The following is a 12,147-nucleotide window of genomic DNA, read 5'->3' as shown; positions in this document are numbered from 1 at the left end:
GAAGGAATGTTGAAGGGAGGAGTCTAGCAGTACTCCTAAGAAGACCTTCTGTTTCTGGGGAGGAAGACTCGACTTCTGAAAGTTGATTATCCATCCCAATTCTTGTAGTAGGGAAAGAACCTGTGACCGATGACTGACTAAGATAGCCGGAGTATCTGCTGTCAACAAGAAGTCGTCTAGATATGGGATAATTACTATACCTTGACTTCTTATGAATGCCATGATCTCTGCCATAATTTTTGTAAAAATTCTGGGGGCGGAGGAAAGGCCGAAGGGGAGGCAGACAAACTGGAAGTGGAGAATGGAAGGACCGTCCTGAATTGCGAATCTGAGGAATCTCTGGTACGCGGGGTGGATAGGAACGTGATAATACGCATCCTTTAAATCGATTGTACACATTGATGCCTCTTCCCTTATTAGAGGAATAGTCGATCTGATAGACTCCATCTTGAATTTCCGATAATTCACCCATTTGTTTAGGAACTTCAGGTTGATTATTGTCCTGTAGGAACCGTTTGGTTTTTTGACCAAGAAGATTTTCGAATAGTGGCCCTTGCATATCTCGTTGTGGGGAACTGGGGAAATGGCTCTCAATCTGAGTCGTTTCTGGACGTCCTGGGTAAGTATCTGATGAAGATCTTTTACTTGGTACTGGGTTATTAGGAATTTCTCTGGAGGAATGGAGGAAAATTCTATTTTGTATCCTTCTTCTATTATCTTTAGAACCCAGGGGTTCTGGGTTATTCTCGACCATTCGGGATAAAATTGTAGGAGTCTTCCCCCCACACTCTTGGCGTCATTGCTTTGAGGGCTGGAATGAATTATTTGGGTTAAGGAGATATCCTCGACCCCTTTTCCCTTTGGGGTAACTCCAGCGACCGGACTTCCCTTTCCCGCTGAAGTTCTGTGAAGTAGGATCCCTCTGTTGGCGAAATCTTCCAAATTGAGGGGGTTTTTTTTGGTTTCTCTTCAGGAAACCCCTTTTTCCTATCTGTTGCACTCTCCAGTATGTTATCAAGGAGTGGACCGAACATCAGAGACCCTGTAAATGGGATAGAACACAACTTGTTTTTGGACTTAGTATCTCCTGACCACATTTTGAGCAATAATGCTCTTCTAGCAGCATTTGAGAGAGCCCCATTCCTGGCAGCAAATCTAATAGATTCTGCTGAAGCGTCTACCAAGAATCCGGTTGCCATTTTTAGTAAGGGTAGAGATTCTAATAGATCTTGTCGTGATGTCTTCATCATCAAATGGGTCTCTAGCTGGTTTAGCCATATAAACATTGCTCTTGCTACTGATGTGGCCACGATATTAGTTGAGTTCAAGGCAGAGGAAGATTCCCACACTCTTTTTAGTAGTCCGTCTGCCTTTCGGTCCATGGCGTCCCTCAACTGAGAGGAATCTTCAAAGGGGATTGCGTTTTTTTTAGCAACCCTGGCGACTGGGACATCTACTTTTGGGATTTCATCCCAAGGCTTAGTGTCCTCTGGATCAAAGAGAAGTCTGTTCTTAAAATCTCTTGAAATGAAGAGCCTTTTTTCTGAATCTTCCCATTCAGTTGTCACCATTCTCTTAAGATTTTCGTTTACCGGAAAAACCCTTGTTTTCTTTCCCGTTAGACCTCCAAACATCTCATCCTGGATGGTATGTGGTTGGTCTTCTTCGGGAATATCCATAGTTTCCCGTATTGCTTGAATTAAGGTATCCGACATCTCGGAAGAGAAGAAATTTTTTTTCTCTTGAGTGGAAGAAGTTGAAGGTAAGAGTTCGTCTCTTTCTTCTAACTCATCTTCCGATAGGTAATAGCACTCCTGTTCAGAGTCCGACCCCTGAGAAGGAGGCCAATATTTTTGATCCACTTCAATCCGTGGTCTTTTTGCCCGGGAGTGTGAGGGAGTTTCTTGCGGAGGGGCGAGGGAGGCTACTGACTGACCCACTTCCTCACGAATCATAGTCCTAAGTTCGGACATGAACGTTGGTTGTTCCTCCTTTAGTATTTTGGCAATACAATCCTGACACAATTGTTTTTTATGGGACTCTGGCAATTTTTTTGCACAAGTCGCACATTTTTTAACCTTCTTTTTATCAGTTTGTCTCTGAGAGAAATCTTTTTCCTAGAGAAAACAGAAGGTAGGTAAAGTATGGTGTACATACATAAGGGGTCATACCTTTCCCCAAGGGTGAGACTCACGTGATCCTGGGACATATCTGGAGTTCCATCAGGACGAGGAAGTTCCATATCGCGACAGGTAACAGGCAATGCAATATGCAAACCACAAAAAATAGATCCAAGTTAGAGTTATCAGCTCTAACTACATACCTGTGCGTGTCCCTTTAAATGCGGGCGTTTTGAATTTCCCGCCTTCCAAGATGGCCGCGGACCGGAAGTAGCCCGACGTCATATCCGGTCGGCTATTCGTCCAGCGTGTACCTGGAGTGCAGCCGCCATAGCCGGCGCTAAGGCTTGCTATGCGGTGCAGCGAGGATCCCTGCCGGTGCGTCCATGCCTATGGAGCTGCCAGTCCCCGCCTGGTCCGCGGTCCGGCCGAAGCCTGCTTGGGAAACCCCAGCCCCCACACACTACCAGAACCCTGCCTAGGATTCCTCCGGTAGGTGTCTTAGGGAGGGAGCTAAGGGACCCGTCGTATGAGGGGTGTTAGCCTGGGCTTTAGGGAGAAGAGAAGGGGGAGTGCACGGACCCCCCGATCTTGCCCCCTGCCCGAGTTTCTTTCCTGCACTAATACAGGAGCGACGCTCTCTGCTCCTGACCCTTGTGGGGACAGGAAGAACACTGGCAAGTGGGTGGTGGGAGGGGCCTTTTAACCTCTCTGTCTTCCTGTCCCTACAGAGGTCAAGAGGGCAACCTCCTGTAGTGCTGTCATGAGGGATGTACTGGAAAATAGGACATGTCTTATCTTTTCATGCATCATGCATCCCTCCATAGACTCTCAACTATGATGGATGCGTGAGCACAGATACACCTCGTACGTGAAAAACAGCAGTTTTTCACGTCCAAGATGCGCAGCGCTCATGTGAATCAGGCCTGAGGCCTGATGCACACGAACAGTGGCGTAACTACCGCTATAGCAGCCGTAGTGGCTGCTACGGGGCCCGCAGCATGAGGGGCCCCCTCCCATGGCTGTAGGCTCCGCTAGCAGCTGCTATGGCTGCTACAGCGCGACGCCACTGAAGGGGTTGTTCCTACAAAAGACATGCATCCCCTATCAACAGGATAGGGGATGCATGTGTGATCGCTGGGACGCCCAGCGATAAGGAGAACGGGGGACCGAAAGTTCCCCAAAGTTCTCCATGACAAACCTCTGACTTCCGGGGTCTGTCTGCAGCTCCATAGAAATGACTTGCGCACCAGTCGCGCTTGTGCGCATGCGTGACCAGCGCTCCTTTCATTTTTATTGAACTGCGCAGACGCCGGAAGTCCGAGGTTTGTCATGGAAGAACTTATCTCCTTATCGCTGCCAGCGATCACACATGTATCCCCTATCCTGTGGATAGGGGGTACATCTCTTTTGTAGTACAAACTATAGGCCGTTTTTTTTTTGGGGGGGGGTCTGTATGGCGTTATCTACAGGGGGGGGGTCTGTATGGCGTTATCTACAGGTGGGGTCTGCATGGCGTTATCTACAGGGGGGTCTGTATGGCGTTATCTACAGGGGGGTCTGTATGGCGTTATCTACAGGGGGGTCTGTATGGCGTTATCTACAGGGGGGTCTGTATGGCGTTATCTACAGGGGGCTGTATAGCGTTACAGGGGGGACTCTGTATGCCGTTATCTACAGGGGGTGTCTGTATGGCGTTATCTACAGGGGGTGTCTGTATGGCGTTATCTAGAGGGGGGGTCTGTATGGCGTTATCTACAGGGGGGTCTGTATGGCGTTATCTACAGGGGGGCTGTATGGCGTTATCTACAGGGGGATTTGGGGCTGTAAGACGTTATCTACAGGGTGGCTGTATGCCGTTATCTACAGGGGGCTGTATGGCGTTATCTACAGGGGGGCTGTAAGGCGTTATCTACAGGGGGCTGTGTATGGCGCTATCTACAAGGGGCTGTGTATGGTGCTATCTATAGGGGGCGCTGTGTGGTGGAATATAAAGGGTGGCACCATCTACAAGGGGGGGGTTGTGTGATACCCAGCAGAGGGGGGGCCCCAGTCAAAAGTTTGCTATGGGGCCCAGTCTTTCCTAGCTACGCCCCTGTCTACAGGTGTGTGTGTGGCTCTATCTACAGGTGTGTGCCCTTGCACACGAATGTTGTATACGTCCGTGTGCTGCTCGTGAAAACAACGGACAGCACATGGACCTATGCAACTCAATGGGGCTATTCAGACATGCGTGATTTTTCACGCAGCGTGTTTCCATTTCACGCAGCGTGTTTCCGTTGCATGAAACTCACTGCATATCCTATTTTGGTGCATTTTTGCAGATGGCATACCCATTGAAGTCAATAGGTGCGTGAAAATCACGGACGTCTTCCGTGTGCTGTCCGTGATTCAAGCACCAGTTGCTAAGGAAATGCAGAGAAAAAAAATAAAAATGTAAAAATGTGCACAACACTGATATCAAAAACGGATGCCACACGGAACACACACTGATGGCACACGGAACTGCAACGCAGGAAAAACGCTGCATTTTTGCGGACAGAAAACAAACATGTTTATGTGAATCAGACCTTATACAGGATCCGCCAACAATTTATTGTCTACTAACCCCTTCCTGTTGTAGCCATTTTTTACCTTCCTGACAGCCTCATTTTCCATATCTGACGTGTCTATTTATGTGGTAATAATTTTAGAATGCTTTCACCTTTCCAAGCAATTCTGAGATTTTTTTCTAGTGACACATTGGACTTTATGTTAGGGTAAAATTTGGACGATACATTCAGTATTTAATTGTGAAAAACACCAAAATGTAGCGAAAAATTGCAACAGTTAGCATTTACATTTTTTTTTTAATGTATCTGCTTGGAAGACAGATAGTAATACCACACAAAATACTTACTAATTAACATTTCCGATATGTCTACTTTAGATTGGCATGGTTTTTGGAACATACTTTTAGTTTTTCTAGGACAGTACAAGGCTTAAAACAGAATTTTCTTACATTTATAAAAAAATTTCAAAAGGCTATTTTTACAGGGACCAGTTCAGTTCTGATGTGGCTTTGAGTAGCCCATACTTTACAAACCCCCATAAATCATCCAATTTAAAAAACTGCACCCTCAAAGTATTCAAAACCGCATTTAGAAAGTTTCTTAACCCTCTAGCGTATGTTCACATGCAGTGTTTTCAGGCATATTTCGGGGTGTAAATAAGCTGTGAAAAACTATACTGAAGCACCGACATTGAAATCAATGGGAAAAACGGCGTTTAGTTCAGACGGGGCATTTTTAAAAGGCTGTTTTAAAAACAGCACTTACAAAAATGCTGCGTAATAAGAAGGAGCATGTCACTTCTTGAGCCGTTTTTGGAACTGTTTTTCATAGGGTGAATTGAAAAACAGATCCAAAAATAGCAATAAAAAAAAAAAAGCAGTAAAAAACATTTTCTGCCTCAAGAAAAGGCTGAAAGTCACAGGCTGGTTTCCCTTGAAAACAGCTCCGTCATTTTCAGCCATTTTTACTTGTGCGTGTGAACATAGCCTTAGGTGTTTCACAGGAATTAAAGCAAAGTTTTTTTGCAGAAATTCATGTTTAATCCATTTTTTTCTGTAACACAAAAGGTTTTACCAGAGAAATACAACAAAAAATGTATTACCCAGATTCTGCAGTTTTTAGAAATATTCCACATGTGGCCCTAGTGTGGTAATGGACTGAAGCACCGGCCTCAGAAGCAAAGGGGGCCTTTTTATTCATTAGATTATATTTTAGGCACCATGTCAGGTGTGAAGAGGTTTTTTGGTACCAAAACAAAGGAAACACCCCAAAAAACACCCCAAAAGGAATTTATCTAGGTGTGTAGTGAGCATTTTGACCCCACAGGTGCTTCAGAGATTTTATTAGAATTGGGCTGTGAAAATGAAAAAACTAAAAATTTTTCCCATAAACTGTAGCAGTTTTTAATTTCCACAAGAACTAAAGGAGAAAAAGCACCTTTACATTTGTAAAACAATTTCTCCTGAGTAAGGCGATACCCCATATGTGGTCATAAACTGCCATTTTGACATACAGCAGGGCTCAGAGCGGAAGGAGTGCCATTTGACTTTTGGAGCTGAAATTTAGCTGGAATTGTTTGCAGAGGCCATGTCGCATTTGCACAGCCCCTGAGGGGCCAAAACGCCAGAGACCCCCACAAGTGACCCCCATTTTGGGAAACTATACCCCTCAAGAAAATGATCTAGGGGTATAGTGAGCATTTTGAACCCATAGGTTTTTAGCACAAATTATTAGAAGTAGGCTGTGAAAACTAAAATCTAAATCTTTTCCAATAAAATGTAGGTTTAACTATTTTTTTTTATTATTTCCACAAGAACTAAAAGAAAAAAACACCTGAACATTGTAAAGCAATTTCTTCCGAGTACAGCAGTACCCCATATGTGGTCATAAACTCCTGTTTGGACACACGGTAGGGCTCAGAAGGGAAGAGCACCATTTGGCTTTTGGAATGGTTTCTGGGCACCATGTCGCATTTGCTGAGCCCCTGTAGTACTAGTACAGTGGAAACACCCCAAAAGTGACTCCATTTGGGAAACTACACCCCTTGAGGAATCATCTAGGGGTATAGTGAGAATTTTGACCCCAAAGGTTCTTTGCTGAATTAATTAGAATAAGGCATTGAAAATTAAAAATGTAATTTTTTTTCCAATAAGATGTAGATTTAGATAAACAGTTTTCGTTTTCACAAAGAATAAAGAAGAAAAAGCACCCCAACATTTGTAAAGCAATGTGTCCTGAGTATTGTAGTACTCTATGTGTGGTTATAAACTGATGTTTAGACATATGGGAGGTTTCCGAAGAAAATAAGTGGTATTTGACTTTTGGAGCGTAGATTTTGCTGTAATGGTTTGCAGATGCCATGTCGCATTTGCAAAACCAAAATGTACCAAAAAAAAGTGACCCCATTTTAGAAACTGCACCCCTTAAGGCAATTATCAAGGGGTGTAGTGAGCATTTAAACCCCACAGGTGTTTTTCAGAAATGAATACACAGTGGATGATAAAAAGTGAAAATACCAATTTTTCCACTAATATGCCATTTCACCGCTCAATATGTTGTGCCAATCTTGTGCCACTGAAGAATCTTAAACCATAAATTGTTAAGCGGGTTCTCCCGGCTATAGCATTGCCATACATGGGAACGTAAACTGCTGTTTTGGGCAAAATGTAGGGCTTGGAAGGGAAGGACCGCCATTTGGAGCACGGATTTTGCTTGGTAGTTTTGTTTGGAGTTTTACTGGTATTGCAGTTTATAATGTGGGGGCATATGTAATCTGTGCAGAGTACATCAGGGCATAATAAGAGGGTATAATAATGGGGTAAATAATACAATTATCCATAGATGTGTGGTATGCTGTGAAGCAATCCGGTATGTGCAGGCCAGTGTTGCACTCATAAACGGTATTCTTTCTTATCCCCCTTTTGTAACACTGCACCTTTTGGGGACTTTTTCTCCTTTGTAGTTTGGAAAATTGCGCTGGTATAATATGGGTGCCCTTGCTTCCAGCAGATGTGCTATGTCCCTTACCTTCCTAGTTCCTAAATACTAGGGCACTGAAATTGAATGAATGTGCCCTTCTGGCCTGCACATCAGGATGTTTTTTCTTCACCGCATTACTACTGAAATAACTTTTTAATTTTGATGGAGCTGTGTGAGGGCTTATTTGATATTCGTAGGTAATATTCTGTAGTAGTTTTAGTACCACAAGTACTTCTGCGGTTAAGTCCTGGTAATAAGAAACCCAGGGGGCAGAGCAGGAGCCCAGTGGCATACAGCCAAAAATTATTGTGACAACCAGGGGAAGAAACTAAAAAGGGGTCCTGTAATAATCAGGTTCTTTGTCAGGTTTGTAGCAGTCAAATGAATATATATGAAAGTGCATGTGAGAAGTGTGTATGTACCATTACCCAGTGCAATAGGGAAAACTTTGAATGTTGTAATGAGTAATAATTGATACGTTTCTAGCACACACTGCCAGCTTGTAATATTGTGTGTAAGGGTCCTTAAAAACCACCAGTTGCATGCATTGTCAGACTAACATAAGGTAGGAATCAGAACAGACTGATTTCTAGCGCGCATTTGATATTTAGGCATATAGTGTCGTAGTAGTATAACTACCTACACAAATTACAGTGAAGGACATTGGTATTGGCGCACACCCAGGGCCCCTAGAGAAATCATTACCAACATACATAGCAAACACCCAGTGCCGGCCTTAGGATAGAAGGCACCCCGTGCGAAATTATCTTTCGGCGCCCCACCTCATCATAAAAAAATACCCCATAAAAATAAGTATAGTGCTCCCACACCGTATAATGCCCCTCTTTCATACTGGATCAGTGAACGCTGGCCCGCATCTCCTCCTCACTCGGCTGTGTCCAGTAGGGTGCGCGCGCACACTCGTGCCTGTTCTTAAAGGGCCAGCGTGCGCACCTGAATTAGAGAACCAAATTAGCTCATGAGCACCCTGGACTATAAGAAGGGACCTGCCCCTTCCTGCATTGCCTGAGCGTTGTTGTCATTACTCTGTAAATGGTCCCTTAAGTGTTTTCCATCTCCCATTGTTCCCGTTCCTGCTTCCTGTATCCCGTGCTATCCTGGTCCTAGTACTGTTGAGAGTTGGAGTCGTGTTGTGCGGAATACTACATCTGCCTTGTTATACCACGCCTGGTTTCTGCCTGCTGCCAAGGTCCCATCCGAGCCTATCTTGCTACTGTCTGAAGTTACCACAGGTACACCTATCCAAACTATTGAATTTACTTGTATCCCGTTGGCCAGCTGCCATACCGTCAAGGCGGTACGGCCTGGAGGGTACACGCACAAAACCTGGCACACTTTAGTGCCCCCATACAGTATAATAATCATATTTTATAGTATATTATAACCCCTTCAAGTACACAGTATTTTGTCCTCTAATTGTGCCCACACAGTATTATGCCCCCTAAGTGCCAAACACAGTATAATATCCGCTTAGAGGTCCCCACACAGTGTAATTCCCCCCTCCCCTGGCTGCCACACACAGCACCCCCCTTGTAGATAGTGCCCCTCTGTTTGTGCCATACAGCCTCCCTGTAGACAGTGTCAAAATCCCCCACCTCCACTGTGTAGATCGTGCCATACAGCCCTCCCACCTCCCCCTTGTAGACAGTGCCTCCAAACAAACAAAAAATTGTACTCACCTAGGCGCCGTTCCCACGATGAACTGAGCTGCTCCACGACGGGATCCTTGCGTAGGCCGGCATGATCCTTTAGCCTAGTACAGAATTTCCCAACCTTTTCGGACCTGAGGCACCACTGGAAAACTAAAATTTCCTCAGGGCACTCGTACAAAAAATTGTTTCAAGAAGGACAGAAAATGGCTAAAAACAAGCACTACACTCGTAGGGTATGTTCACACAGCATTTTTTGTAAGGCCAAAAAAATCTGCCTCAAAATTCCATTAGGAATTATGAAGCAGATTTTGAATTGACAGCGTTGTTTGACTTTTTTTTTTTTTGCGTTTTTTTTAAGCCTTTGAAGCTAATGCAAAAGATGCAGGCAAAAAAGCACTAAACAGGCGCCGCAGGTATTTTCTGCCTCCTATTAATTTCAATTGGAGCTCACAGGTGGAAATCACTTGAAGACCATCAGCCTCCCACTAACAGTAAAATAAAGTGAAAAGGACACGGCGCCACATAGTGCAGATCAGATTGTAATGTGGAGGAGCAAAATAGTGAAATTGCTCACCTTAATGGTTGCAGATACTGGCAGGTATTTGCAATATAATAGAAGCTGCAGTCAATCCCAAGCGCAAACACCCTAAGGAGTTGCCATAAGTAGTAATTGCATAGAAGCAAAAAAGGGAAAATGTAGACGCTACAGAGGCAATTGTTGCTAAATTACTTCTATATACTTCTAAATTGTTGCTCTGATCATTGACCTTTCTGAGTTTTGGCGTTTTTTTGTCCCGTTGCTCTGTCTGAATTGGTCCAATTAACATAATCACATGCCTCTGTATATATACATATTCATATATATGTACATTCATGTTCTCTGTATGTTTCACCTGCCTGATGAAGACGCCAGTCCGGCGTTGAAACGCGTAGCATCTGCCTTATACCTTGCTTTTACTCAATAAACCAAACTGTTCATTTAGAACTAAGCAGCGCCTACATTTTCCCTTTTTTGCTTCTATGCATTTACTAACAGTAAAATGACCATCGGCCCCCCACTCACAGTAAAATGACCATCAGCCCCAACTCACAGTAAAATGACCATCAGCCCACCACTCACAGATTCCCCCTGTAGATAGTGCCACACAGCCCCCTTGTAGGTACTGCCACACAGCCCCCTGTAGGTAGTGCCACACAGCCGTCTTGTAGGTAGTGCCGTACAGCCCCTTGGTAGATAGTGCCACACAGCCCCCTTGTAGGTAGTACCACACAGCCCCCTTGTAGGTAGTGCCACACAGCCCCCTGGTAGGTAGTGCCACACAGACCCCTGGTAGGTAGTGCCACACAGCCCCCTGGTAGGTAGTGCCACACAGCCCCCTTGTAGGTAGTGCCACACAGCCCACAGCCCCCTTGTAGATAGCACCCCCCCCCCTTCCTGTAGATAGCACCACTGTAACTCCCTGAAGGAGCGGAATCCCCCTGGAGGCCGGGGATTCCTCTCCTGGAGCGCTCCGTTTGATGTCTCTGTCCATATATGAACAGTGACATCAGGGGCAACTCCTGAAGCGGAATCCCCATCCACAGCATTGACGCTGTGACCGGGGATTCCACTCCAGGAGAAGCCCCTGTCGTCTGTGTCCATTTATGGACAGTGATGTCACTGGCTTCTCCTGGAGTGGAATCCCCGGTCACAGAGTCGTAGAGTTGTAGATAGCAGAGCAGGAAGATACCTCCCTGCTCTGCTATAGTGGCGTGTAGCAGCCGCAGCTGTTGCTAGCGACGCCGCCGGCCATGGGGGGGCCCGGTATCGTCGCTAGCAGCCTCTATGGCTGCTACAGTGGTAGCAACGACACAGAGTGAAGAAGCGCCCGGGCGAAAAGGCGGCTGCTGAGTTTCTGGCCCGGGCGCTTCTGAAACAAGCAGAAGAAGGGAGCCACCTGCTGGAGTGATGTGCCCTGTGCAATGGCACAGGTCGCACACCCCTAAGGGCGGCCCTGCAAACCCCCAGACTACAACCCAGAGAGTAATTAGTTGAATGGGGAGGATGAGATATATGTGAACAAATAAGTGGATTGTTCAAAAATGTAGGCTGTGTGGATGTTAATAAATGGCTGTTTGTGAATAGACAGAGACAGAGTAAATAAACTCGGAATGCTGCGTGTAAGGAATTGATGATGATGACTGATGTAGATTGTGACAGGGAGGGGGGGGGGTATGTGATGTAACATGCGTGAAGTCTGATGTGGCCACAATATAGCATTGATTTTTAGATCTATATTTCATGCTCCTGTTTTTAACTTCAGTACTGTGTAAAAAAATGTTGTGTTTTGTGTATAGGGTTAAATAATTTGATTTTCCTCTCCTCTGTGTAAAGGAATGTTTCTTATCTTTGCGCATGCGCTGTTGTCCGTAAGAACATAGAGGGAGTAAAATATTACAGCAAGCTGAATTTGTTTGCATAAAAGATAAAAATATGGACTGCTGGAATGTGTGGCGCTACGCTGCATGTTCATGTGTTATGATATGATAAGATTTAATGTTTTGAAGTTAATTCAAATGAATTCAAATACAGATATTGTGAGACACGGGGTCTTGATAATGTATGTACCCCTATTGTTCCCTACACCCACATATAATTTATTGGTTTGTAGTAATTAACCCCTTCGCGCTCAGCTCAGTACTATTACGTCGTGCTGAGCGCATCGTTCGCACTCAGCTCAGTAATAGTACTGACCTGAGTTAACACGGCGCCATCTTTCCCCGGCGCGTGTTTGAGCTGTGATACCTGCTGTTTCCGACAGCAGGCTATCACAGCTCAGTGTG

The sequence above is a fragment of the Rhinoderma darwinii genome, chromosome 2, assembly GCF_050947455.1.
Source record: "Rhinoderma darwinii isolate aRhiDar2 chromosome 2, aRhiDar2.hap1, whole genome shotgun sequence".
In the NCBI taxonomy this organism is placed as follows: domain Eukaryota; kingdom Metazoa; phylum Chordata; class Amphibia; order Anura; family Rhinodermatidae; genus Rhinoderma; species Rhinoderma darwinii.
The sequence above is the reverse complement of the archived record's forward strand: the minus strand, read 5'-3'. Positions refer to the sequence as shown.